At 41.5% G+C, this 12,760-nt stretch overlaps 1 non-coding gene across 1 annotated transcript; it reads right to left on the bottom strand.

Annotated features, from left to right (window-relative positions):
- Positions 1–7,769: 7,769 nt before the first annotated feature.
- LOC129401350 (U6 spliceosomal RNA) lies at positions 7,770–7,873 on the bottom strand. Its single transcript, XR_008628280.1, has one exon. It is a non-coding gene; the product is annotated as a U6 spliceosomal RNA (small nuclear RNA).
- Between the last annotated feature and the right edge of the window lie 4,887 nt (positions 7,874–12,760).

Here is a 12,760-nt window from a genome sequence, read left to right as displayed (position 1 = left end):
TATGTGGTGAATTTGAAAGCTGGAAATGTAATTCCTCCAACATTGTTTTTTCAAAAATGCTTTTGTTGCGCCTTCTCCAGATGGAGCCCCGGTGACACTGAGCTTCTACTAACACGGCTCCGGTGTGCAGGACTGGGAGATCTCCAAACCACGCAACCCTGTAAGCGGCTGCGCGACCTTTCCTGAAATAGAAAACATACAGTCTAATGATGCCATTCCGACAGGTCTGACAGTTGGAGGAAAAACTCCAAATAGTGATAGTGAGTTTCCTGTCGAAAATTGAATGTAATCAAAGTATGGAAAGAGTAAAGTGAAAATCATCTGCCACACAGGCAGAAGGGGAGTGGGAGGAGGGTATGCTGGGGATTTTGGTGGTGGAACATGTACACTGGTGAAGGGATGGGTGTTTGAGCATAGCATGACTGAGACTCGATCCTAAAAGCTCTGTAACTGTTCTCACGGTGACTCAATTAAAAAATAAATTAAAAAAATTCTTTTGTTGAGTTATTTTAATTTATATATTATTATGACCAGCTTTTTAATTCCTACAAATGGGCCAGACAGATAGTACGGTAAGTAAGGTGCTTGCCTTGCACATGGCCCACCTGGGTTCAATACTTGGCACTATATGACATTCCCTGAGTCTCACCAGGAGTGATCCCTGATCACAGGAGAGCACTCCACGTGTACTCCCAAATATTAAAAGAAAATTTGTATAATCAAATGAGCTGGGATTTTGCTAGAGAGTATATTAAATCTGCAGACTGGAATGGAGGGTTAATTCCCCCCTTAATGGAATTGAGTCTTCTGATCCACACATATGGCTGCTTCTCAATTTTTCAGATCTGTGATTTCTCTCCCCAAGGTTTTCAAAGTATAACTTTTGCATCTCTTCCCTTAAAATGTATTCTTAAGTACTTCATTCTTTTGTTATTACAAATGGACTTAATTTTTTATTTTTCAGACTGTGTTTTGCATGTATAGAGAAATGCGGTTAAATTTTGTACATTTGACTGATGTTTGCTCCAGTGTAACATTTGTACTGGAAACAAAAAAAACAACTACAAGAAATACCGTTTGCTAATTAGATTGTGCTAATGAAAGTGGTAGCTTATTCTAGTTTGCTATAGTAAGCTTTAAATTTTCTATAGCACTTACTATAGCAGTGGCCTAATTTTTTCCTGAGGACAAAATTAACTCACTAAAAAGCAGAACAATGCCAAAACATTTACACATACATCTCATCTCACAGATGGCTTTTAATCCTTAAATCTCTGAAATAGGTGAATGGCATTATCAGTTTCTTTTTACACTTGATTTTCTCCAGGAATAGTTAATACTGCTAATAGCTAATAATTGTTAGTTAATTAGTGATCAATTAACTACTGCTCCTCTAGTCCTAATTCATTTAGGGTTTGACTCAGAGGTGAGGTCCTAGGCTTTTCCTGCTCTTCTATGGATGTTGTCCCATATTTCCTTGGAGACACACCACCTAGTTTATTTTCATAATTACACTGTTTTCAATCTGTAATTACCTCATTTGTTTACTGTCTCTCTCTACCCTATAGTAATTTCATGAGGAAAGAGACTGTCCCGGTCTGTATTTGTTCACCTCAGAATCCCTAGTGACTAACAAATACTTATTTTTGGTACAAATGTGAAAAAAATGAATTTTCCAACTACAAAAGCACAACCTAGACAACTACAAAACATGAAAAGCAATAAGCAGATGAGTTTGGCCTCACACTGGGGCGTGCTTTGATATTCTCCTCAAAGGATGGTAGACATGGGACTTTGATGAGTCATAAGGACTCACTCATTAGCTAAACGCCTCAGCTCTTAACATGAGGCTCAAAGTCTGGGTTCAAAGTTGTTTATCTACCAAAAATAGCCAGTTAGTACAGACCCTAGACTTTCAGAGTTGCCTTTTAGTAGTTGAACTCCTGGATGTTAGCCCTGCAAGTATCCATGGTGTATTTCATGGCTGTCTCATGGGAGAATTTTTTTTAAGTCTGTATACATTTGGATCCTAGTAATTTGAGTTACCATAATGCCAGTCATTTGATTATTTAGTCTATTTAATTGGATATTTGGGGTCAGGGAAATAGCTCAAAGGCTACATGCATGTCTGGGATGTGGAGGCCCTGACTATTTTGTTTTGTTTTTGTTTGAGGGCCACACCCAGTAGTGCTCAGGGCTTACTCCTGGTTCTACACTTAAGGATCATTATGGAGGAATACGAGGTACCATATGGGGTGCTGGGCATGGAAACCAGATGAGCCATGTGAAAGATAAGCACCCGACCCACTCCAGCCTCTAGGCCATATTTTGATTGTCAGCACCCTCACATGCCCCTTTCCTCCCAGTGTACAGGTTTCTAGAAAATTTAAGGTACAGGAATAATTTTTTTTTTTTAGTTATAAATGTACCAGTCAAAAGTGAAGCACAGTTCACTTGTGATTTGCAGTAACGAGATTGAATTTAGAGAGCAGGATTACTATCAAATTGGTGAGCCTTATTTGTGGGCGAGATGTTGCTAGTTCTTTTACCAATCTAATCTTTCACTTACAAATCCGGTGTTGATTTGGATTGCTGACTCCATCTTCCATTTAAGACGGATAAAGTCCAGGAAGGATAAGAAATATTCACCAGTGATAAAACATTTGAAGAGCTTGAGCTTTTTGAATTCACAAAAATTTAGAAATCCATGTTGAATCAAGAAACTTTTTCTTGGTAATATTTTGTCCAAATTAATCAGAGAGCACAATTTTTCCCTTAGAAGCCAGTTAGGAAAAAAATAAAAGCTGGGGTCTTGATTATTTTCTCTCTGAAATTATTATGTATTATTAATTCTGAGTTCCAAATATATTTCTCATGGTACCTGGAATGTAAATGTTTTATAATCACATTGAGAAAGAATATCATGAAGATATTATCTTAAAGTAGATTGTGTACTTTCAACTTTCACCCTTTCAACTTTTTGTGGTGGTGGTTGTTTTTGGATATAGGGGAGAAATGTGAAACCAAAAAGTTAAATTGATATCTTAAAATGTCAAGAGTTCCTAAAGAAGAAATAATGTGGAAGAAATAGCAAGCAAAAAACTGGACCTTTCAAGATTAACATCCCTGAATTATCTTAAAGCCAAGATAGTAAACCGATGACTTGAAATGTTGAGTTACCAAGTAAGAAACAGCAAGGTAGAAGTACTGTGAAGCTCCTAAGCTAACCATTCGCAAATTAGAGGGAAGGTCAAAGAGACAGGCTTATTTCTTCCTGCTACCAAGCCTGGTTGTTATGGAGATGGAAGGGGGAGGAACAGGGAGAGGATTGTGAAAGGTTGCTGTGGAAGAAAGGTTCCCTTATATAAGCCTGGTGATTCATAATACCGGCCTGTAAACCAGGTAGGGATCATTCTCAGCCTAGTTCCCATGCTACTTTGGGAATCTAGGATAAATAATTCACTAAACCTATATAAACTCAATAATCAGTTTTTGTTTGTTTGTTTATTTGTTTGATTGTAACCATACCTAAGAATTCTCTAAGATCCCAGCTTTTGAAAAGCTACCAGAACGGAACTTACTCCAATATGACGTTTGCTCTCTTTTCCACATTATTGTCTTTTTCATCTGAACATGACTAGGTTAAGAGTTCATATTCACATCACTTATAGTAACCAGTGAGCTCTCTGCACCCTTTCCCAGGGGATTCCCTATTGCCCATTCTGGCATATCCTGCAGGACTCCTACTTCCCTTTCATAAGTAAGAATTTTAAATGTTTCAGAAGATGCAAGGCTACTTCGGCATATTTTTCTCATAGAATCAGTTGGTAAAGAGACATATAACAAATCACTTTAAGCAAAATGAGCCCAATCACTATGCCTTGAACCCACACTGAGTGGCCTTGACCCCTTGGCCCTTTGATGGAGGGGTAGGGACAGGAACAAGGAAGAATCCCCAGCCGGAGGCACCTGCTTCCTGAGAGGTGCTAGTACAAGTGTCTTTTAAAAAAGGTTTCCAGGGAAACCATATTAACTTCTATTCTCCTTCTTTTAAATGTATCAAGCACTAAACGTGCCTGCTAGTGCTGGAAGTTCTCATTTGAAGGCAGGAGCTGCTGAAAAAAAGTGTTTGCATGAAACACACCCACATAGCCAGAAATCATTTTTATGCTTCCTTCACTAAATGTCAGCTGCATACTCAACTGGGGAGAACTAAATGACCTGGGTTCATTTGTGGGGTGAAACATGAGGGATATTAACTGCAGCTGGTTGAATAGCTTTTGCCCCAGTTATCATGATGGTTGCTAATAACTTTGCGATGTTCACAATGAGCAGTTTTGTCTCATTGCTTCTCTGCTATGCACATTAGAGCATGTAGAAAATGTAGGTGCCATAAAATGCTTTGTGTATTTTTTCTTAATATGCAAAGAAACATTCATGCTAGAACATCACAGGAAACTTGGCTGGAATATTTTTACACCTACTTTTCTCCATTCGCAGCCAAGGCCTTTCAGAACCCTGGTCTGTTACCCTGCCCGTGTTTCTAGTGGATTCGTGGTGAAATCTGGCTTTCGTGTTTTTAGGTTGGGACCCAGCCTCCCTGATCAGAAATTATTGGTCTTGAGGCCAGTGATTCATCTGACCAAGCTGAGCCACTGAACAAAGAAGCTGCAGGTTTAAACTCCTCATCCAACCTGAGGACAGCTGAGTGGACAGTGATGCCTAACTCCCTGCTCAGCCACCCAAAGGAAAAGGAAAAGTAGTATGCAGGGAGACAGATAAAACACACACCAGAGGAAGCCGGGTAGGCCAAGGGAGGGAATAGAAGGTCTTCCATTGGCATTTGAGATCCCATTTCTTTTGGGGGGAGGGTTGAGTGTACTTCTCGACCCAGGGGTTTGTGAAACAAATATATGCTCCCAAAATAAATCCCATTTTGTTCTTTTGTTTGGGTTTAGTTGATTGAGGGAGCTCCCCCAGCAGTGCTGGGCCACCAGGGCTGCACCCTGCTCGTCTCAGAAGGCCCACGGATGTGGAGGAAACTGCGTGTGGCAGCACATGCTCCAGCCCTTTGGGCTATTGTTTTCCAGCCTCCACTTAGCCAAGTTTGAGTAATTTTCTGTTTACCAACTGAAGGGTTCCACATGAAACACCCCATTTCTCTGGAACCTGCTTGCACCACATTTCTTTCCAAATGTTCTGGGCTTGTTGGCATCTGTCCCTGTGTCTGATTCTGGTGTAAGTCATGGCTCATCCCACTCCCCTCAATGCTGCCACAGGGATGCTGCTGCTCACATGGACCCTGCAAGGGTTGACGGTGTAATGTCAGACACGCTCTTTACACAGGGTGATCTGTACAGCAGTGCTGTCCTCAGTCACATGTTGGGCCCCAGATCATTGTCAATGGGAGTTTTAGAAAACAGGCACTGAGAAGGCCGATTAGACGGAGGAAGAGAGTGGGGGCAGGAGGAATGGAAATTTCCCCACGAGGAAGTTGTATAGATTTCAGAGGCTCCCAGTCCTAGAAGTAGAGATATGGTCCTGCCTTATGCAGAGTCTAGGTCCAATTCCTCTATGACCAGACTGAGTCCTGAAACGCAGGGAGCTCTGTCTTGGGTTGGAGGTGGGGCTCCTCATCTGCCCAGTGCTCTCTTCTCACCTCAGCTGGCCTCTGGCATTTTCTTAATGAAAAGCTGGTTGGGGGCTGCAGTGGCAGTACTGCAGGGAAGGCTCTTGCCTTGTGTGTGGCATGCCCAGGAGTAAGCCCTAAGCGCCACCCCCACAAAAAAAAAAAAAAGAAGAAAAGAGGATTTAGAGTCTTATGAGAGGAGGGGGAAATTCTCTTCCCTCTTAGGGTCCCTGAGTAGGCCTAGGATTACTTAAACTCAAAACAGATTCACAGAAAAGCCTCCATGCTTTGGTGAATTTTGTGTATATGCGGTGGGCCTTCTGGAGAGCTGGAAGGCTGAATGGGAAAGCTTTCATACCTTTAAACAAAGAAACAAGAAAATAGAGAAGAAATAACAAGACACAGGTCTGGGTTGGGGCAATCAATTATGGGGAAAGGCATGGAAGACTTGGAGCAAAGGGCAAGTCATTGGAAACAGAACGTTTTGTTTATGTGTGAACATGTGTGTATGTGTGTGTGCGTATGTGTGTGCATGTGTGTGTACATGTGTAGTGTGTGCGTGTGCGTGTGTGTGTGTGTGTGTGTGTGTGTGTGTGTGTATGTATTGAAACCGGGTTGGCTGCATGCAAAGCCAGTGCCCTACCCACTACCCACCGAGCACTATTTGGAATAGGCATCATTGAGTATAGACATGGCTAAGTGTTGTGTAATTTATTTATTTATTTATTTATTCATTTATTTTGCTTTTTAGGTCACACCAGGCGATGCACAGGGGTTACTCCTGGCTCTGCACTCAGGAATTATCCCTGGTGGTGCTCAGGGGACCATATGAGTTGTTGGGATTTGAACCTAAGTCGGCCGCGTGTAAGGCAAATGCCCTACCCGCTGTGCTATTGCTCCAGCCCAAATGTTGTGTAATTTTTTGATGACAGTTAGGGGATTTATTTTATTTTTAAAAGACATTCAAGGGACTGGAGCTATACCACAGTGGGTAGGGTGTTTGCCGTGCACGCGGCCGGCCTGAGTTCGATTCCCATCATCCCATATGGTCCCCTGAGCACTTCCAGGGGTAATTCCTGAGTGCAGAGCCAGGAGTGACCCCTGTGCATTGCCAGGTGTGACCCAAAAAGAAAAATAAATAAATAAATAAATAAATAAATAAAAGACATTCAAGATACGTATGATCTTGCAGGTAATGTGGATAAGTTAATTTATTTTATTTTTTTCTTTTAAGTGATCTGCATGCTGATGTTCTAACTTAAAACTGAGTTTTGTTAATCTGTGCTTGTTCTGGTATTGAAGAACCTCTGATAAGATACCAAGGACGCCTGCATATATTTACCCTGCGCAGAAACATGCTTGGTGTGATGAATAGAATCTTTGCCCTTGCACCTCCTATCCCTAAGCCATATTCCTTCAGAGATGATTCCCATATTCACTTCCATGGCTTCTCTCTTGACCCGGAGGTCCTCCCTGTGAGGTCATCTGCAGTGGCATTGCTCACGTCCGGCAGTGAGTCTGTCCTGATTCACATAGTTCTCTCTCTCCTCTACAGTAGACGGTTTTGACCCTGACCATGCTCCATCTTCCTCATTCCCCTCTCCCCCCCCCCACCCCGCTCCCCACCGTGATTGTCTTTAGAATTCCTTTTTTGGTAATAGGCTTTTGTTGTTGTCAGATTTCAGTTCACTCTTCTTCTTGTGAACATCTCTTGGGCTTGCCTTTGAGCACCTCCTCATCTGAGTGCTTAGAGCTTAGAAAAAGCAGATGCCAATCACTGTGGTGTGTGTGTGGGGGGGGGAAGGAGGTGCCCCTTGCTTCCCTTTGCCTTAGATGTTACAGCTGTAAGGGGTGAGCCAAGTTCTCAGTGAAATTCAGCCAGTTTCTCTCGATGGAACTATGAGAAAGAAGCTCTCTCTGCTTGCAAGCCTAGCACAGCCTCCATTAGGCTTTACCACAGCTCAGGGAGAGATGGTGCCAGTTCCTGCCACCGGATAGAGTTTGACTTAATTTGGCTTCCAGGGAGTCTAGCAGGGCTGAGTGCCACACAAAAAATATATGCTTATTGTAGAGAAACTTGGTCCCAAATACTTTCACCATCATTTGTATAGATTTTGGTGAGATTGACCCAGAGTCAACCACTTTTTTTTTTAATATTAATTTTTTTGCGTGTCATCCTTGTGCAGGGGCCATGCTAATCTTCTCTATATCGTTCCAATTTCAGTATATATGCTGCCAAAGTGTGTGGGACCTGAGGCTGAGATCTCCAAGGCTGCTCGGATAGGGACCAGGCCTCTTCCGCCCAGATCCTCCAATTTCCAGTAACTAGGTGGTCACACCCAGAAACTGCTTCAGGCACCACATTATCCCATCAATGGCCAACATCCAGAGACTTAAAACCAAGCTCCTGGAAGCGTGCACTTCGAGGCCTCTCAACATCTTATAGCCTAGTTCTACCTCTCAGAGAACCTGACAAGCTACTGAGAGTTTCCTGCCCCCATGGGAGAGCCTGGCAAGCTCCCCATGGCATATTCATATGCCAAAACCAGTAACAATGCTGGGTCTCATTCCGCTGACCCTGAAAGAGCCTCCAATGTGGCACTGTTGGGAAGGATGAGTAAAGAGAGGCTTCTAAAATCTCAGGGCTAGGACAAATGGAGATGTTACTGAGACAGCTCAAGAAAATCGACGATCAACAGGATGATTATTATTTTTTTATTTTATTGAATCACCATGAGATAGAGCACTACAAAGCTGTTCATGATTGGGTTTCAGTCATACAATGTTCCAATAGCCATTCCTCCAATAGTGTAATTTCCCAACACCAATGTCTCCAGTTTCCCAAACCCCTCCACCCCAGTCTGCCTCTCTGGCAGGCATCTCTCATCTCTCTCTCTCTCTCAACCACTGTTTTTTGATGTTTACAGCTCTGACTTCACTCCATCCATACCCTCAGTGCCCCCTGATAAGCACCTATGGGTAGTTCTAGTTGCCCTTGAGTGATCTGTGGTGGCATTTGCTGAGATGAAAATGAAGACGAAAGCAAAACCCTGGCTGACCTGTGATCAAGCCCCCCCAGAGCTTCTATGAAGACCACAGTTGTCCTGTCTCTTAACTGAAAGTTGTTGTAGTAGCTGCCAAGAGAGTGGGACTAACCATTGGCTCTCCCTCATGCTTCTCCTGGCTTAACATTTAATTCAAGGATTGCTGTTGAACTGGTATCACTGAACAAACTAGAATGTAGAATGAGAATAGAAGAACTGATATTTTATAAAATATAGCTTGGTGGGGGGCTCCTCTTCTCTTTTGTCCCCACCCTCACCTCTTTTTTTTTTAATGGGTTGGGAGGAAGAAGGGGAATTTGAGCCACAGTCAGCAGCATTCAGGGCTATTCCTAGCTCTGACCTATGTAGTGCTGGGGATTTGAACCAGGGTTGGCTGCATGCAAGGCAAGTACGTGGCCTCCTGTACTCTCTCACTGACTTTTTAATTTCTGACATCATCATCGCCATCACCACCATCAACACCCCAATGAGCACAGCATCCCCATGAGTCAGCTTCAGTGCTTGAGTACCTGCTAGGATTCTTGAGCAAAATACTTAGATTCATGAAAAATAAACAAGCAAACACGTTTTCAGTTACATACATTTGCATATACAACATCATGGGCATCCGTTATGCCTGAATTTGTAAGAATACATAAAAATTTTTGCTTGAAAGGCTCCATGAGAAGGCTGACACTAAAAGACTTCAGACACGTGGTTTATTCTCAAGTTTTAACCGCAGCTGCTTTTCCTAATGTGGTGGCTTGTGATGGGTTTAGATTCAGCTAACATTCCAGAGAAACCATTTTTTTTTTACCAGATACTGTGTTAATCTCTTTCACACAAATTAATTCTTTTTAAAAAAATTATTAGTGAATCACCCTGAGGTACAGTTACGTATTTGCAAACTTTTGTGCTTGTGTTTCAGTCATACAGTGATCGAGTACCCATCCCTCCACCAGTGTCCATTCTCCACCACCAATTGTCCTAGCATCCCTCCCACCACCTCCACTCCACCCCCAGCCCCAACTCGCCTCTGTGGCAGGGCATTCCCTTTTGATCTCTTTCCTTTTTGGTGTTGTAGTTTGGAGTTTGCACTAGAGACATTGAGTGGCCACTGACACACATTAATTCTTTTGTCTTTTTAAATATTTGAGAGAACTTGGAATTGTATTAGTTATTTATTCCATATTGCCCAAACTCCCACGGGTTTGACTACAATCACTTACTCACTTCATTTCATGTATTGGGAACTCAGGTGTGGCTTAGCCAGATCCTTTGGATCTGGGTCTCTCTGAGGTTTGACCAGAAAAGACACATTTCCTCTTTCACTTAGGTGGTTGCTGAGAGAATTCAGTTCCTCACACACTTTGGGCCAGAGATCATGCTGGTTTTCTTGTGATACAGATGTCTCCATAGAACATTGTACTACTAGAAAAGTAGGCGAGAGATGGAGAGCCAGAGAGCGGTCACAAGTTGAAAGTAACGGGGTTTTATGACCTAATCTTGAAAGTGACAAAACATTACCTTTGTCTGTTTTGTTAGAAGAAAGTATTGAAGTCCAGTTCATACTCAAAGGGAAGGAATGTGATAAGGTTGTGAATACCAGGAGTCAGTACCCACTGGGACCAGTCTAGAGGGCTACCTACCACAGAGATAGTGTGCCCATTTTATAAATGAGAAAATTGAGGCACCATTCTAAAAGCAGATGATTGATGATGTCTACCTATATATAGATGAAAATTCATGTCTGATTAGTACTTCTCAAAAACAAATTTGCACATGTTTTCAGCTCTAGGTTGATTTTCTTAGCTGCAAGCACCTATCTCTATACCCAATAGAGCATTTCTGTCCTGAATGTGGCCTGGTATTGGGCTACCCTGAAAGCTTGTTGGAAATACAGTTTCTAGGTCCCAGCCCAGACTTATGCAGTCTTTGTGTCCTGAATGTGTGTTTGATAAAATTTGAGAAACACTGCTGTCTTCTTTCTTGGGTTTCCTTCTGGCTCAGGTGTTCCTGTGCTCTTTTCTTTACTCACATCGTGAGCTGTGTATCCTTCAGCAAGTGTAGAGAAGATTACATTCTATCCCCACAATCTTGCAAAGCAAAAGGAAGCCTCAGAAATGAAAACTTCTTGTCTTCCTATTATTTTGCACAAACAGCAAGAAGGTAAGCATAGTAATGGGTCTCTCTCAATAATTTAAGATAGAGCAGGAATCACTGGGGTGGATCGATATTGGTGCTGACAATTAAAAATGAAAATTGGCATTTGGCTCTAGAAGGAACTGTAGCAAATATGTCCAGAAAGTGAGCCTTTTTAAGTTATAATGTATTTAGGTGGCATAGATGACTCTAAAATGTGTCATGCTATGTAAAAGAAGACAGGTGCAAAAGACTACATATTGTATGATTCCATTTTTATTTAATTCTAAAATAGCAAAACTGCAGTGACACAAAACCTTTCACTGGAGAGGTAGGAGGGAATTGAGGATGAAGAAGCATGAGAGAACTTTTTGAGTGATGGAACTGTTCTATATTTTGACTATATGTGGTACATATAGTCATGATTGTATACATTTGCTAAAACTCAAGTGGTACATGTATATGGTGAATTTTGTTTTATATAAGTTAATACTCCACAAAGCTGATTTTTAAGAAAGATATTTCTTAATATCTTAATATCTTAAATATTTTAGATCTCTCATCTTAAATATCTAAAATATCTTAATATCTAAAAAAAACTGAAGTATTTTCAGTTGATTCTATCTCCTCTTTCTTTAGGATCAGAACCCAGGTATTGATTTTTTTGGGTTAGAATAATTCATCAGAGAACAAGGTTAGTAAGAAGACCTTCTTGGCATATGTTGTTGACTTTGGATGGAAGTTATTTCCTCTTTGAGATTCTATAAGGAAGAAAATTTACTTAGATAATTGTTACAGTTCCCATCTTGAAAGTGCCCCTAAACCTTACACACACAAGGATGATGCCATGAGCATTTTGGTTTGATTTCTTAAAAGTCTTTATTCTTCCTAGAAAGGAAATGAAAATTTGAGAGATTTCATTTATCGAAGTATAATTCCAGGCCAGGCATTTTACTTAATGCTTTACTTTTATTATTTCATTTAATCTGAATAGCAATTCTGTAAATGAGGTGCTTCTATTTTCCTAGCTTACAAAGGCAAATGGATTTGACAACTTTTTCAAGTAATGAGCTGTACTTGATTATGGAATGATTTAACGACAAAGCCACTTACTACCCCACCCCACTATCTTACCTATTTTAACTGCTAGATGTTACAGCAGAATACTGGTTTGGACCTTAAAATGGATTGTTCCCATGTTGCTGGCATATGACCAGTCCCCTTGAACCTACAGTAACACACACTTGGCATTTTTGCCAAGATCTCTCAATTCTCAGGCTCCATTAAGTCTGCATAGATGAAACCCATCTGCTTGCAGAAAGCCATCAGGATGTGCTCTGTCACTATGAGAAAATATTGTGTTGGCAAGAAATGGTTTCAAAGATGAGAAATTGTCTCTGTTTCCAAAAACCATAGACTGGAGACAATAGAGATCAAAAAAACATCAGGGATCTGACAGTGACATTCCCCGGTAGGAGCTCTGGTTGTTTTGTAGAACATGTGCTGGCTGGAGATACAGAGAAAAGACAATAGGTGCTGGGATTGAGTATGGCTACCTTGGTCAGCATACACATCTGCAGATGGCCTCTCTCAAGCCTTACACATGACTGGAAATCGAGGAAGTCATGGTGCGTGTTTTTCTGCAGACTAAGGGAAACATTTTAACTTTAAACTGTAATAAAAATAGCTTGAGTTTGGTTATTTAAGTTATAAATACCTTAGATGACTGTCTATTGTGAGGCCCAAAGAAACAGTGGCCCAAGAGCTGCAAATGGATTCTCTATTCTTTGATAGCTCCTGTTCCCATTATCCCCTCGATGGTTCAACGCTTCATCACTTCATCGTGGCAAGGGGATGGCAATGGTGCCATCCAGTGAAGAGCGAACCAACAGGTGCTGCCCAGAGATGCAGACAGGTTCAGGGCTGGACTATTTGCATCAACTGT

This window comes from Sorex araneus, chromosome 1 (genome assembly GCF_027595985.1).
Source record: "Sorex araneus isolate mSorAra2 chromosome 1, mSorAra2.pri, whole genome shotgun sequence".
In the NCBI taxonomy this organism is placed as follows: domain Eukaryota; kingdom Metazoa; phylum Chordata; class Mammalia; order Eulipotyphla; family Soricidae; genus Sorex; species Sorex araneus.
This window is presented reverse-complemented; position numbering and strand designations above follow the sequence as displayed.